At 49.8% G+C, this 16,220-nt stretch overlaps 1 protein-coding gene across 5 annotated transcripts in view; it reads right to left on the minus strand.

Moving 5' to 3' along the window:
* Window positions 1-16,220, minus strand: part of AGBL5 (AGBL carboxypeptidase 5) — a 98,964-nt gene that overhangs the window by 26,072 nt on the left and 56,672 nt on the right. Inside the window, exon 2 of one of the 5 annotated variants that reach the window (XM_069728559.1) lies at window positions 9,124-9,289. The exons of the other annotated variants lie outside the window; for them this stretch is intronic. The gene's annotated coding sequence lies outside the window, so the exon portion shown is untranslated. The remainder of the gene's footprint in view (window positions 1-9,123; window positions 9,290-16,220) is intronic. 5 annotated transcript variants of the gene reach the window in all.

Here is a 16,220-nt window from a genome sequence, read left to right on the forward strand (position 1 = left end):
CCCTTCAAGAGACTTAGGGTACGGTTTAGAACAGGAGAACGGACTAACGTATAATATTATATCCCATAAAAAATTAGGCAGTGCTTTATCAAAAATATTTTATAAAGAGGTTATAAATGAGACAATTGCAAATATGTACAAGGGTAATTATAACATAAAGGGAATAAATGAGAAAAGATAACACTCACATATTAAAAGCATGGCGGACACCCCAGGCTAGTGCAGTTTCCATACATCCCAGTCCATGGGATGTACTCAGCTCTTCCAGGACAATAGGACAAGAAGTCCAGAAGAAGAAATCAAGCAGAGAGACTGAGCTGGGGAGCCTGCCAGACACTTAATACCTTAAGGCTTTGACATCACAGAAGGGCTGGCTTATCCAGACCCTCCTCTCTCTACATTCTGAGTACTTCGATCTTAAATTTATCTACTTGCTATAACTTCGCTACAACACATGACAGAGTCAGACCAAACCTATCATTCATCTCGGATTAACGTGAGCATTCTAATGAGATCAAATATGTCCTATCTGGGATACATATTTACAGAGAAATCCCTACTTCTTTACCAGATGGAGTTAGAAGCCCGTGTTTCGCGGGATGTGTAGATACACCGAGTGAGGATAAGAATATATATTTTCGTATTTCTAGCTTAAATCGTTTGCCTAATATCTAACAAAAACTAAACAAAGAATCTTTCATGAATTTTTGGAGCCATTTTTCCATTTCTAACTGGTGAAGGTGGGAGGGGTGAGGGACTTTCCTCTGAGCCTGGAATTTACGACCCCAGGGAAATAAAACCCCCTTCTAGCATACAGTCTGTAGCCCAGAGAGAAACAAGTAGTCAGCTAGTGAAGGGGGGGTTTAGCCCACCTCATGAGCTGAAGAGCAACTAAACTTATGATATTTCATACCATATCGTGACACCTCCCCCTTTTGGTGTGCGCTAGGGAGGCAGTACCCCACGGTATGCCTCCATGGGCACCTCAGTAGGTTCACCCTGGCGGGAGAGTCCATCTGCATTCCCATGCTCTTTGCCCGTTTATGTTCAATGGTGAAGTCAAACTGCTGAAGGGCAAGGCTCCAGCGTAGCAACCTGCCGTTGGTTCCACACATGGCGTTTAGCCAGCGCAGAGGGTTGTGGTCGGTCACCACAGTGAAAGTGTGACCGTACAAGTAGGGCTGCAAGCGCTGCAGGGCCCAGACTATGGCTAGGCACTCCTTCTCGATTGTGGAGTAGGCCACTTCCCTCGGCAAAAGCTTCCGGCTCAGGTATAACACGGGGTGCTCTTGGTCCTCCGAGTCAACCTGGCTGAGCACGGCACCAAGGCCAAACTCGCTGGCGTCGGTCTGCACCAAGAACGGTCGACTGCTGTCGACTGCTTTCAAAACAGGGTCGTTGCACAGTGCGGTTTTCAACGCCTGGAAGGCCCCCTCACAGCCATCTGTCCAGTTGACGATGTGGGGTAGCTTCTTCCTGGTGAGGTCCGTCAAAGGTTTTGCCAGGCTACTATAGTGCTGTACGAAGCGCCTATAGTACCCTGCAGTGCCCAAGAAGGACATCACCTGTTTCTTGGTCACGGGAGTGGGCCAGTTCACGATCACTCCCACTTTGTCAGGCTCTGGCTTCAGGGTGTTCCCGCCTACCCGGTGCCCCAGGTAGTGAACCTCCCTCATGCCCATCTGGCACTTTCCCGGCTTGATAGTCAGTCCTGCTTGGTGAATTCGCCTGAGCACCTCCTCGAGATGCTGCAGGTGTTCCTTCCAGGAGGGACTGAAGATGGCAATGTTATGATCTCACAGTTGAAATGAAGTCCCTTAATTCTGCTATGCGCAAAGTGGAAAAAAGAGTGGAGGTGGTGGAGGAGCGTGTGGGCAGTGTGGAGGACCAGACAAACGAACTGTTAAAAAGAGAAAAGAAATATATTCAACGAATCGCAGAGTTAGAATTTAAGACAGATGATTTGGAAAATCGATCCCGGAGAAACAATTTAAGAATAATCGGGGTGCCGGAGAAGGTGGAGGGAAACAACCCCACTGAATATATTGAGGCATGGCTTAAGAACTCGGTGGGAGGAGCAGACCTTACCAACCATTTCTCGGTGGAGAGGGCTCATCGGGTCCCCACTCGTCCTCTGCCGCCTGGATCTGCCCCTCGAGCTATATTGGCAAAAATTTTGGACTACCGGGATCGGGAAACTCTACTGAGGAAGGCTAGGCTGAGTGATGGCCTGAGCATAAACGGAAGTCGGATCTCCATTTATCCGGATTACTCGGCATCGGTGCAGAAACTTAGAATGAAGTTTGGTGAAGTCAAGCGACGGCTCCGTGAACTGGACCTAAAATACTCAATGCTCTACCCAGCCAAGCTCAGGGTGGTGGCGATGGATCGTGTTCAATTTTTTCAAAATCCGGAGGAGGCGACGCAATGGCTGGACACCAATGCCAAGAAAATTGGCACTGATCGGAACCGTTGAGACTGATTCTGAAGATCTATAACTCTACTGGATCTGCCTCTCTTTGGGGGAGGGGCTCTGTTTGAATATTACTGTTGAAGTTGGCCTAATTATACCTAATGATTACAGTACTGTGTTCGGCGGCGCAATGAATAGTTCATATTGATCGCGGTGGGTGGGGGAGAGATGGACGGTAAAGGAACTAGCTCTAGGGTATATCAAGTGCCCTCAATTCTCATATAGAGAAAGAAAGTTCGGAGTATCTGAGTTATTTTGAATTCCAGATGGGGAAGGTTGGTTTAGTTGTTGGGGTGGGGGGTGGGAAGGGGGGGGGGGGGAGGAGGGCATTGGTGGAGACCTGGGAGAGGTGACTCATCTTATATCTTTCTTTAAGGAAATGGGAGGGAATGTTAATATTATAAGTTGGAATGTTAGGGGGCTAGCAGATGCCACTAAGCGGGCGGCAATATTCCAGTACCTATTGAAACAGAGGCCCTCGGTGATATGCCTGCAAGAAACTCATTTAGTTGAGGAAAAAGTTGATATGTTACAGAAAAAATGGGTGCGCAGGGCATATCACTCGACGTTCTCTAATTATGCAAGGGGGGTGTCTGTTTTGGTCCATACAAGTACTCCATTTGAGGAAATTGAAGTAAAAATTGATAAGGATGGTCAGTATGTTTTTTAGTGTGTAAAATTTTTAACCGCTTGATTTGCATTGTTTCACTATATATACCCCCGCCGTATTCTGGCAAGAAAATTCAAGAGATTTTGGAGCATATGAGAGGGTGGGTCGGGGTTCCCTTTTTGGTGGTGGGAGATGTGAACAACATTGCTGATGACCATTGGGATAAGAGTAATCACGCTCCGCTACGCGGGGATGGGAATGGCACCCCTTTCGGGAACTTAGAGAAATAGGCTGGATTGACTTATGGCGGGTTCGCAATTTTAGCACATATTCTTATTCTTGCTACTCGACCACGTACGGTTCTATGTCTCGAATCGATGTCGCCTTGGGTAATGATGGGATGAACGAATTACTAAGTGGGGTGGAATATAATCCTAGGATTCTATCAGATCATAGTCCGGTGCGGGTCTCATTAAAGCTATCAGAACAGGTTGGGTCACGGAAGATGGGATGGAAGGTTCACCCCTCCTGGCTACAACTCCTGGACATGGAAAGTGTGGGGGCTGAGATAGAGGAGTTCTTTAAGATCAATGAGGGTAGTGCAGAATGCCATGTAGTATGGGACACTATGAAGGCGTATTTGAGGGGTATTTTGTTTCGGGACATATCACGACACAAGACTAGGACTAGAACACAGGATCAAGCTGTCCTGGAGGAACTGAAGGAAGCTGAGGCGGCATTGGGGGCCCAATGCTCTAGGGAGTCTCAGAGTCGGATGAGGAAGGCTCAACAGGAGGTCAATCAATTGTATCTGAGAAAGGCGGAGAGATTGCGGGCTTTTCAAAGAGCATCTTTCTATTCGGAGGGGGAAAAGGTGGGGCATTTACTGTCGGTAGTGGCATCCGCACAAAGGGATTCCTCGCACGTCTACTCCATTAAGAGGGAGGATGGAACATTGGCTACTCGGGGGGAGCAGATTCTGGAAGTGTTTGGGAAATTCTATGATAAACTATATACTTCTAGTGTGGAGAGGGGGGCTGAGGACATGATGGGTTACTTGGAGGGGATTGACCTGCCTAGGTTGAGCAGAGAAGAATGTGAGGAGTTGGAGGAGCCGATTGGGGAGGAAGAATTAGGAGCTGCTTTGGCGGGGGTTGCTGGGGGTAAGGCTCCGGGGGCGGACGGTATTCCAGCCGAGGTGTACAAGGTACTGAAAGAAACATTGTTGGCCAGATTGTCGGAGGTGTATAATAGTTCACTGGAAAGAGGGGAGCTACCTTCATCAATGAGAGAGGCTATTGTGGTCGTTATACCTAAGGCCGATAAGGACCCACAACTACCAGAATCCTATAGACCAATCTCACTTTTGACGGCCGACATCAAGATTCTGGCAAAAGCTCTGGCAAATAGGTTATCCAGGGTGATTGACAGACTGGTTCACCCGGATCAGTCAGGCTTTATGCCCAACAAATCAACGGCACTCAATCTGAGAAGGTTATTTTTAAATTTGCAAATCCCCTCTGACAATGTCGGAAGACGGGTTGTGGTATCCTTAGACGCCCATAAGGCTTTTGATTGCATGGAGTGGAGCTATTTGTGGTCAGTACTGGAACGAATGGGGTTTGGACCTAAATTTATTTCATGGGTGCAGCTGTTGTACTCTTCTCCGGTAGCCAAAATTAGAGTGAATAACGCTCTCTCTGAGACCTTTTCATTGTCTAGAGGTACTAGACAGGGCTGCCCTTTGTCCCCGCTGCTCTTTGCGTTGGCGGTGGAACCCCTTGCTGCGAAGATCAGAGGTTCCCGGGAGGTGAGGGGTTTTATATACGGGGAGGCAGAGGAAAAAGTAGCGTTGTACGCTGATGATATTCTGCTATTCTTGGAGGATTCTGAGGAGACCCTGGTTAAGACGGAAGCCATTATTGAGGAATTTGGTAGTTACTCGGGCCTAAGGATCAATTGGGACAAATCGAATATGATGTTGATAGATGGGGATAGCGGGGACGGTGGTGGGGAGGTTTCTTCTACAAGGTTGAAGCTAGTTGATAAATTTAAATACCTGGGGATTCAGATCACTCTCCCTTTGACTAGCTTTGAGGAACTGAATTTGGCACCTCTTCTGCGGAGGATACGTACTAAGGTCCAGGCGTGGAGGAAGTTACATTTATCAGTAATCGGCAGGATAAACTTGATAAAGATGATTGTGATGCCACAACTACTTTATGTGCTGCACAACTCCCCTATATGGATATCGCAGAATAGGTTTCGGAGGATTAGATCTTTGTTTGGGGAATTGATTTGGGGTGGAAAGAGCCCCAGATTTAAACAGGAAACTCTACAGAGACCAAAGACGGAGGGAGGGGTGGCATTGCCTAATCCGTGGTTGTATTTTTTGGCTTCACAGTGCCAGCATTTCAAGGGATGGGGAGATGTGGTAGGTGGGACGCGGGCACCTTGCAGCCTGAGATCACTGATTGGGACGAAGGTGTTGAGTGAGGGTCTGGAGGGGGGACATTTCCGAGAGAAGGGCTCTAAATTTTGTACCATTAGGCTCATCCATAAGGTTTGGGACAAAGTTAAGGGGATTAGGGGTGTGCACGCACTCACTAGATTCTCACCCATTTGGAATAACTGTGTCCTACAGGAGTTTAGACAGATGGAAGGATTTCATAATTGGAGGGAGGCAGGCATCTCTCGGATGGGCCAGATTCTACATCAGGGCAGAATTAGAGATTTTGAGGCATTGCAGGAGGAGTTTTTACTACCGGACTCTGAGTTGTTTCAATACCGCCGTCTTTCACATGCGCATCGGGCACAGTGTAGGAGAGGACCCGTTGAAATACAGGTGGACCTAATGCTAGATTTTATCCTTGTAGGGGGTGGCACGAAGGGGGTGATCTCGGGAATATACGAATTCCTTTTGTTCTCTTTCTTGGAGGAACACCCTATTAGAGCAAGGGCGAAATGGGAGGCGGACCTTGGGGCAATTGATAATGATCATTGGGAATCAGTACTGGACTATGTGCCCAAAATATCAATGAGCGAGCCTGGGAGGCTATCACAATTATTTGTTATTCATAGGGCATATAGAACTCCGGATATGTTATTCAAAGCCGGATTGAGATCTAGTTCAGAATGCCCCAGATGCTCGCAGTCCGATGCGGGCATCCTTCATATGTTATGGCAGTGCCCCAGGTTGTCCTCCTTCTGGGTGGTGGTGCTGAATAAAGTGGGACTGGCATATGGTTGCACTGTGCCGCGTGATCCCCTGGTATGTGTTTTGGGCTATGTTGAGGAGATCATAACTGATAAGATGTATAAAGTGGTTATTGCCAGACTGTTATTTATCGCGCGAAAGTGGATTGCCAAATTCTGGATTAGAGAAGAGCCACCAACAAGGAGAGACTTTATGAAGCAAGTGGACCATATCATTGCTTTGGAGAGGAGTATCTACGTTAGGAGGAGCAAGGCGGACCTCTTTGACAGGCTGTGGAACCCGTGGCTTGAATCAATGTGATTTAAAAGACCTTGTGCTCCATTGGGAGGTTTATTGACAAATCATCTTCCTTTTCTTGTACTTTTATATATGACAAAGTAGGGGGGGTCGACTCTTGACAGGTCTCTAGAGGGGGGGGGGGAAGGGGGGTGGGAGTTTGGTTTGGGACTAAATATGTTTTCCTTTTTTTTAAAAAAAAAACAAGTATTGTACACTGGTATATTGCAGATAACAAAGTATTCCTTTTATTGTTTATGTGCAATATTTATGGTTTAATTAAAAATATCTGATTTAAAAAAAAAAAGAAGATGGCAATGTTATCCAAGTACGCCACGGCGTACGTCTCCAGTCCCTGAAGCAGGAGGTTGACCATCCGCTGGAAAGTGGCAGGGGCATTCTTCATGCCGAAGGGCATGACTGTGGACTCGTACAGTCCGAAGGGCGTGATAAAGGCGGACTTCTCCTGCGCCTCGGGGCTCAGGGGAATCTGCCAGTATCCTCTACTCAAATCCATTATATCAGGTATTTTGCGCCAGCTAACTTCTCAAGCAGCTCCTCGATGCGCGGCATGGGGTGCGCGTCAGAGGCTGTGATGGCGTTGAGTCCCCTGTAGTCCACGCAGAACCGGGTGGTCCGGTCCTTCTTTGGCACGAGAACTACAGGTGAGGCCCACGCACTCTTTGACCGTCGAATCACCCCCAGCTGTAACATCTCATCAATCTCTTGGCGCATAATCTGCTGCACCTGGTCAGAGATTCGATAGGGTGTTCGCCGTAGTGGGGCGTGATTCCCGGTGTCCACCTCGTGGACTGCTAACTCAGTCCTCCCAGGTCGGTTGGAGAACACGACCCGGAAGGGTTCCAGTGTGGTTTGCAACTGCACCCGCTGGGGTTCAGTTAACGAGGCGCTTACCTCCACATCCTCGATGGACCCATTGGCCTTGGCTTGGGCCAGCAAGTCCAGGAGGGTGTCTTCCTCACCGTCTTCGGGTAAGCTGCAGACCGGTAGGACGAAAGGTTCACGTTCGTGATGAGCCTTCATCATGTTGACGTGAAAGGCCTTTCGCCTACCCCGAGCGTGGTCAAGCGTGACCACGTACGTGACCGGGTTGAGCTGTTGGTGGACGACGTACGGGCCCTCCCAGGCTGCCTGAAGCTTATCCGTTGGTACGGGGACCAGCACCCACACCTTTTGACCCACGTGGTAGGTCCGCTCCCGGGCGTTCTGGTCGTACCAGTGCTTCTGATCAGCCTGAGCCTGCGTCATGTTGTCATGCACCAACTGCGTCAAGGTCTGCATCTTGTCACGGAAGCGCATGACATACTCCACTATGGACACTTCAGAAGGGTTCGGCTCCTCTTCCCAGGATTCTCTTACCAACCCAAGGGGTCCCCGGACTCGCCTGCCATACAGGAGCTCGAAGGGGGAGAACCCCGTCGAGGCCTGCAGAACCTCTCGGTAAGCGAACAGCAGGTGTGGGAGGTACCGCTCCCAGTCGCGCCCTTGAGTCTCAACCAGCATGCGTAGCATCTGTTTGAGGGTACCATTGAAGCATTCACACAAGCCATTGGTCTGTGGGTGATACGCACTCGATACCAGGTGCTTCACCTGCATTCTCTTACAGAGAGCCTCCATTAGGCGAGACATAAATTGGGTCCCTTGATCAGTAAGCATTTCCCTGGGAAACCCTACACGTGAAAAGATAGCCAACAGGGCATCCGCCACCTTATCTGCCCTAGTTGACGACAGAGCTACTGCCTCTGGGTACCGGGTAGCGTAGTCTACCACAGTAAGGATATATTGCTTTCCAGAGCTGCTGGGGACGGCCAGCGGGCCCACAATGTCCACCGCGATCCTCTGGAAAGGCTCCTCTATCACTGGCAAAGGGATCAGGGGAGCCTTAATAGCAGGCCCCGCTTTCCCCACCCTTTGACAGGTGACACAGGAGCAGCAGTAGTTTGACACATCTGTCCCCATCTTAGGCCAATAGAAGTGTTGAGACAGCCGGGCCTTAGTTTTGCTGATCCCCAAGTGTCCAGCTAGCGGGATCTCATGGGCAATCCGCAACAACTCACCCCGGAATTGCTGCGGGACGACCAGCTGTCTTTCCCTCAACCACTCCTTTTGTGATTCTCCGGGTACTGTCTCCCGGTACAACCTTCCTCGTTCCCAGAACACCTTCTCCTTATCAGCCTCGGAGAAGTGCGTCCCGGCAAGTTGTCTCAAACTCTCTAGGCTTGCATCTGTGTGCAGAGCGGCCTGAAACTCCTGGCTAGGGGAAGCCAAAAGCGACGTCAGGGTCCCTCCCCACGGGAACCCTCTTGGACCTGCTCTGGGTCCACCTCTGGTTCAGTCACAGTGATGACTGAGGAGGGTCCGGAAGGCAGTTATCTGCGTTCCGGGCACTCTGACTGCGGGTGACAGCAGCTACGTAGGCTGTCTCCCCGGGGATTTCTACAGGCCCATCAGCCGATGCTGCTATGGGTTCTACCTCCCCATCCACCCCCAACACTCCAGGGGCAGTGCTACTTATGGGCCAGTTACCTTCCTCGGTGGCACTGGTCACTTTCATGGCGTCACCTTCCTCACGATTCCCATGCATCTCCCCATTTCCTGTAGCACCGACACTTGCCCCTATTAGGGGTTCCTCAGCCGTCTCACTCCGCGGAGCGACGTGGCTGGGCACGCCTGTACCTATGGACACATTAACCTTCACAGAAAAATCATTATCAGGTTCAGCTGGCACAGGTACAACATTTTCACCATCAATCCTAGGGAAAAAATGGTTATTAGATGCATCATTACAAGATAAAGCATGGTCAGGTAACACATGCGATTTCCCATCATCATCATCATCAGGGTTAACTTTACCCTCATTAGTAGATTGGGGAGGGGTGTCAGGGACGTAGTATGCAACCATCCTCCCCAAATCAGTCCCCAATAAAACATCAGTGGGCAAATTATCAGACAGCCCCACTTCCACTTCCTTCACCCCGCTCCCGGCACCCCAATCAATAAAAACCCAGGCCATCGGTAAGGGACAGCTGATGCCCCCAATCCCAGTGACAGTTAGGGTTTTCCCCGGAATGATTTCTTCAGGGGCCGCCAGTTCGGGTCGGATGAGGGTTCGTTCAGCCCCGGTGTCCTTGAGGCCTGTAGCAACATGGCCCCCCACAGTGATGGGCTGTACGTTGTCACACACCCTCCCAACCACACCACCCACCAAAAGAACTGCTGCATTAGGCCCTGGGGCCTTGGCTGGGGGGTTCTTTGGCCTGTCTGGACAGAAGGTACTGATATGCCCAGGCCGCTTGCAGTAGTAACACTGGCGAGGTTCGGTGGTAGGTCTGGTGTTGTTGGCCACAGGGCCAGGACCTCTGGTGTGCTGGCTGGCAGGGGTACTGGCGTTGGTTGCAGGCTTACCCCCTCTCCAGCTGGTGGTGACTGGCTTCCGCACTTCCGATCTACGGTTGGCCTAATAGGCATCGGCAATCTGCGCTGCTTTCGTCACGTCTTTGGGTTCTCTGTCCATCACGAACTGTCGCACCTCAGCTGGGCAAAGATGAAAGAACTGGTCTTTGATCATCAGGTCTCGCAGCTGCGCAAAGGTGGTCACTGACAGTCCTTGGGTCCACTGGTCAAAGTGGGTCCCCAGTCCATGCACCACATCACTGTAACTGTCGTGTGGGCCACGTTGGAGGGTCCGGAACTTTCTACGGTACACCTCGGGTGTAAGCTGGTACTTGGCCATCAGAGCCTGCTTGATGGCCTCATAGTCACCATCTTGTTCTTGAGGGAGGGCAGCAAACGCCTCCAGAGCTTTACCTCTCAGCCCTGGTGTCAGGTATCGTGCCCATTCATCTGTAGGCAGCCGGTACTGTCTGCAGGCTTTCTCAAAGGCCCGCAGAAAAGTGTCCAAGTCCCCGTCCTTCTCCATAACAGGGAAGTGATCGGGCCGGGGCTTAGGTATCTGAGCGCTGCTGGGCTCACGTCTCTGGGCGGTGGAGGGCATCCCCCCCTGCCGGAGCATCTCCAGTTCATGTTCTCGCTGGGCTTGCCGCTCGGCTCTCTCAGCCTCCCGCTCGGCTCGCTGGGCCTGGGCCTCTCTCGGCTCGCTCCTGGTATTGCTGGATCAGCTGCAGACGTCTCTCTAGGTCATCTGCGGAGCATTGTTGCAGAGCCAGCTGCAGGAGGAGGTCTGCACCCCCCTGGTTGCCAGTAGGGCCCGTATTCAGTGGTTGGACCTCTCCTGCAGCACCATGTTCGCTTGTGCTGGCTTCTGCGGCCTCTGGGCTCTGTGACCTGGCTTGGTCGGCTTCCCATTGCACCAGAACTGCGACCAGTTGGGCTTTGTTTTTGCCCGCAAAGTCAATGTGCTGTGACTTGCATAAGGCAACAAGGGTGTCTCTCGTCTGCTGCTCATAGAAGGTTTCTCCCCGCACAACCATGGTTGCCAAATAAAAGATAGGATAGAAAAACGAAGAGAAAGGGAGGGGATAATTACCCGTACACAATTGTCTCAAGACTAATAAAACACTGAGTTCGTTCTCCAAACTTATTTGCGCAGAGTCCTCGCAAGAACTTTCTGCAAGTTTTTAGTGAGGGGAATGATTGCTCAAACCAAATCACTAATGCTCTAAGATATCCCACCGCCTTGCCACCAATTGTCACGATTCCCCTGACCGCTGTCACCAATTGGTCAGGATTCCCACCGTGACCGTCACCCCTACGTCACGGATTGAGGTGACTTTAGGCCAACAGACGGCTATCACATGTGCAGGGGGGCTTATCTTAGTTATCCCTCCACTCCACGATGTGATGAAAGAACACACACAGGGCTATTGACCTCTTAGTTTACAGCAGGGGCTTATTCTAGGTATCCCACTGCTTTTCTATATACCACGAACTGCAGGGATTTATGTATACCCCGCTTACAGTTCCACTTAACACTTGCAGCTCTCTGGCGCCCCCTTACTCTCAGGTCAGATTAGGTACTGCACCCTGGGTAATTAGTCGCCAGAAAGGCTGCCTGCTATGTACTGACTATTGGGCACGCTGCAGCGACGCAATAACTACTCCCACTCAGGCAGGAACAATAATTATCAACGCCGCAGTCACTGCAGCATCACTCAACAGTCTGCACACGGTATCGCCGCCACCAGCTTCGATTAAACGGGTCCGAAGCTAACCCAACACAACAGTAACAGTAGCGTATTTTCCCTTCAAGAGACTTAGGGTACGGTTTAGAACAGGAGAACGGACTAACGTATAATATTATATCCCATAAAAAATTAGGCAGTGCTTTATCAAAAATATTTTATAAAGATGTTATAAATGAGACAATTGCAAATATGTACAAGGGTAATTATAACATAAAGGGAATAAATGAGAAAAGATAACACTCACATGTTAAAAGCATGGCGGACACCCCAGGCTAGTGCAGTTTCCATACATCCCAGTCCATGGGATGTACTCAGCTCTTCCAGGACAATAGGACAAGAAGTCCAGAAGAAGAAATCAAGCAGAGAGACTGAGCTGGGGAGCCTGCCAGACACTTAATACCTTAAGGCTTTGACATCACAGAAGGGCTGGCTTATCCAGACCCTCCTCTCTCTACATTCTGAGTACTTCGATCTTAAATGTATCTACTTGCTATAACTTCGCTACAACACATGACAGAGTCAGACCAAACCTATCATTCATCTCGGATTAACGTGAGCATTCTAATGAGATCAAATATGTCCTATCTGGGATACATATTTACAGAGAAATCCCTACTTCTTTACCAGATGGAGTTAAAAGCCCGTGTTTTGCGGGATGTGTAGATACACCGAGTGAGGATAAGAATATATATTTTTGTATTTCTAGCTTAAATCATTTGCCTAATATCTAACAAAAACTAAACAAAGAATCTTTCATGAATTTTTGGAGCCATTTTTCCATTTCTAACTGGTGAAGGTGGGAGGGGTGAGGGACTTTCCTCTGAGCCTGGAATTTACGACCCCAGGGCAATAAAACCCCCTTCTAGCATACAGTCTGTAGCCCAGAGAGAAACAAGTAGTCAGCTAGTGAAGGGGGGGTTTAGCCCACCTCATGAGCTGAAGAGCAACTAAACTTATATGATATTTCATACCATATCGTGACATGTACATTTTGCAATGTCATGGGGTGTATGTAACTAACCTGTCTCCTTCCCCCAATACTTGCAGCCCTGAGCTCTAATGTAATTAAGCTTTGTCCACACCACTAGGGAAGGAATAGCCATTCTTCCTCACAGCAGGTGGCTAGTCAAATGCACACAATGAATAGACTAAGTGGAGCCAACCAGTCTAGAATCTTCTGCTGGACCCAACCATTGAATAGAAGGTGTGACCCCTACCCCCCCCTTCATGGGCGGATCCCAGGAGCTCAGACAATCCATTCTTATTTTTTTTTTAACCAATCAGTATTTATTGAACATTTTTCACAATAAACAACATATCAGAATGAAAAGGGAAGGTGGGGGGGAGGGAAGGGGGGGGGGATCAGGGGAAAAATCCAATGCATACCGTATTAAGGACCACAATGTAATCAATACAAAATACATAAATACAGTGTCACATAGAGGATAAAAAAAATAAACAGAAAACCAAAAAACAAGAGCAGAATTGTAGGAGCAAACAGTTTAAATAAGGGAAAGAGCAGACTGAGATACAAATGGCGAGGACGTCCAAGGGTCCCACCACGAGAGGACCTTAGCTCTTTTCGATAGACCCCCTGCCATTATGACCTCATAACAAAAATGTAAATCAATCCTGGAGATCAGCTCTGCTCTGGAGGGGGAAACGGAGGTCTTCCAATGCTTCGCGATACATTGCCTAGCAGCCACTAGGATATTAGAAACTATGGGGCGCAGGGGGGCAGGGAGATCGATGAGGGAGATGCCCAGGACAGCGAGTTGGCCACTCAGAACAAGGGGAATACGGATCAGATCCTCAATCAAAGTCTCTACCTCACGCCAGAAGACCCGGACCTGCGGACACGACCACCAGACATGAGAGGAGGACCCAAGGGCGCCACATCCCTTCCAGCAGCGCGGAGAGGTAGCCGGGAAAACCCTCGCCAATCGGGCGGGGGTGAGGTACCAATGGAGCTGAATTTTTTTCACCTGCTCCAAGTGGCCCAAACAAGACGAGAACCTAGAAGGGTGTACCATAGCAAATTGCCAATCCTCCAGGGAAGCCTCAAAGCCCAACGCTGACTCCCAGGAAGACATAAAAGGAAGTTTGTCAGTAGAACCAAATGAAATGAGGGCTTTATAAATTATGGAGATGCCATGTGGCACAATGGTGGATGGTCTGAAGAATCTATGGGCCGGGTCCTCTGTCAGAGGCGGGGGTGCACCGAATGACCGCCACGGTCTGAGGAAGCTGCGAATCTGCAGGTATTGAAAGAAGTCAGACCCAGTGAGGGAAAATCTCCCTGCAAGGTCCTCAAACGACAAGAGACCGTCCGAGCCGAAAAGGTCCGCCACCCGGTGCACCCCACGTCTCGTCCAGGAGGCAAGAGAAATGTGGACAATGGCACACTCCACAGCCTGCAAAGAGACATAGTCAAACATGAATGTTAGGAGAGAAGTGCTAAGGAGCGCCCATAGTTTAGATGCGTTCCTAATAGAACGGAGACAGGGGCCCACAGGAGGAACTTGAAGTAGTTGGAGCTCCAAAAGCAATCTAAGCGAGTTTTGGGGAGCAAAATGGGATTCAATCAGAAACCAGGGCAAACATGAGTTCCCCTCCCACCATATTTTAAGGGGCTCAAGGATCGCCGCCCTGTAATACGCCTGGACCGCAGGAGCTCCCAACCCCCCCGCAGAGTACGGAAGGGACATAATCCGACGCCTGACCCTATGGGGCTTCTTATTCCAGATAAATCGGTCTATCAAAGATTGAAAAGCCGAAATAAACTTCGAGGAGATAAAAAGGGGAAGGCACCGAAAGAGGTACATTATTTTGGGGAGGAATAGCATTTTCGCCGTTTGTATGCGGGCCATCCACGAGAGAGACGCGCTTGATATTTGCTCCATGCCCCTCCTGACCTCCGAAAGAGTTTCTTCGCAATTTACTCGAACTATGTTATCTAGCCTAGTAATCTTGATGCCCAGATATGTAAAGCCCAAGGGAGCCCAAATAAAAGCATATTGAGATTGAATTTGAATCTGAAGGGGGGGGGGGGGAGGAAGAGGGGGAAAATTGTGGATTTGGTGAGATTAAGTTTATAATATGAAACCGCCGAAAACTCAGGATGGTGGTGATTGCAGTCAATTAAGTTAAGGGAGAGGTGCAGGTCAGGACCACGTCGTCGGCATAAAGACCAATTTTATGTTCAGTTCCCCCCACCGCAATTCCCCTTATGTCCGCGCACTGCCTGACCATGGCGGCCAAGGGCTCCATGATCAGAGCAAAGATGATAGGGGAGAGGGGGCAGCCTTGACGAGTACCGTTCCTAATAGGAAACGTTCGGGACCCAAATCCCGCCGATCGAACCGACGCGCATGGGTTGGAATACAATGCCATAACCGCTTTGCTAATCTGCCCGGTAAGCCCAAATTTCTCCAATGTGAGCTCGATATAGCCCCAGTGCACTCTGTCAAACGCCTTCTCGGCATCGAGCGACAGGAATACACTGGGGAGACTCCCCCTCTCCACCACATCCAAGAGATCTATCAGTCGTCTGGTACCATCCCTCGTCTGTCTGCCAGGAACAAACCCAACTTGGTCGGGGTGAATGAGATCAGGAAGGACTGAGAACAATCTATTGGCCCAGACTTTTGCGTAGATCTTAACGTCGCAGTTTAAGAGTGCTATCGGGCGGAAGTTCCCCGGAGATGTTGTGGGTTTCCCTTGTTTGGGGAGGGTCGCAATGGCAGCCTCCAACCCCTCAGCCCTAATACTACCAACCGCCAGCCAATTATTAAAAAGACGCAATAGAAAGGGGGCAAGGACAGGAAAAAACTGAGCATAGTAGGAGAAGGGAAAGCCATCAGGCCCCGGGGAAGAACCCTTATTGGCCTCTCTGATAATCTGCGAGAGTTCAGACTCAACAATGGGGGAATTTAGGAAGGAGAGCTGCTCCTGAGTGACCGAGGGGAGATTAGCCCTCTCCAAGAACGCCAAAATTGACTCCCGCGTAGGTTGAGGAATCCCCAGGTCAGACCCGAGGTCATAAAGCGAGGAATAATAAGAAGCAAACTCCTCCGCAATCTGAATCGGGTTGCGAACCTGGGAGCCGTCAGACCGGAGCAAGAATGGGATCTTGGATTGGGCCTCTCTCTTCCTAACACGTCTAGCCAGAACAGCACCCGCTCGATCCCCCATTGTGTAGAATTTGGCTCTGGTTTTCCTCAGGGCCTTCTCAGCCTTATGGAGGAGGAGATTGCGAACATGTATGTGGGCTTTAGAAAGGTCAGAGAGAAGCGCTGGGGTAGGAGAAAGTTTATGAGCAGATTCCAGGCGAGATAATTCGTCTAAGGCTACCTGAAGTGCCGCATTGTATTTCCTCTTAGCCTTTGCCGCTAGCTTGATGAAGTGACCCCTAATCACCGCCTTGTGGGCGAACCAGAGGGTATCGTCACCAATGTCAGGAGTGTCATTGGAGGCAAA

Source organism: Ranitomeya imitator, chromosome 5 (assembly GCF_032444005.1).
Source record: "Ranitomeya imitator isolate aRanImi1 chromosome 5, aRanImi1.pri, whole genome shotgun sequence".
Classification (NCBI taxonomy): Eukaryota; Metazoa; Chordata; class Amphibia; order Anura; family Dendrobatidae; genus Ranitomeya; species Ranitomeya imitator.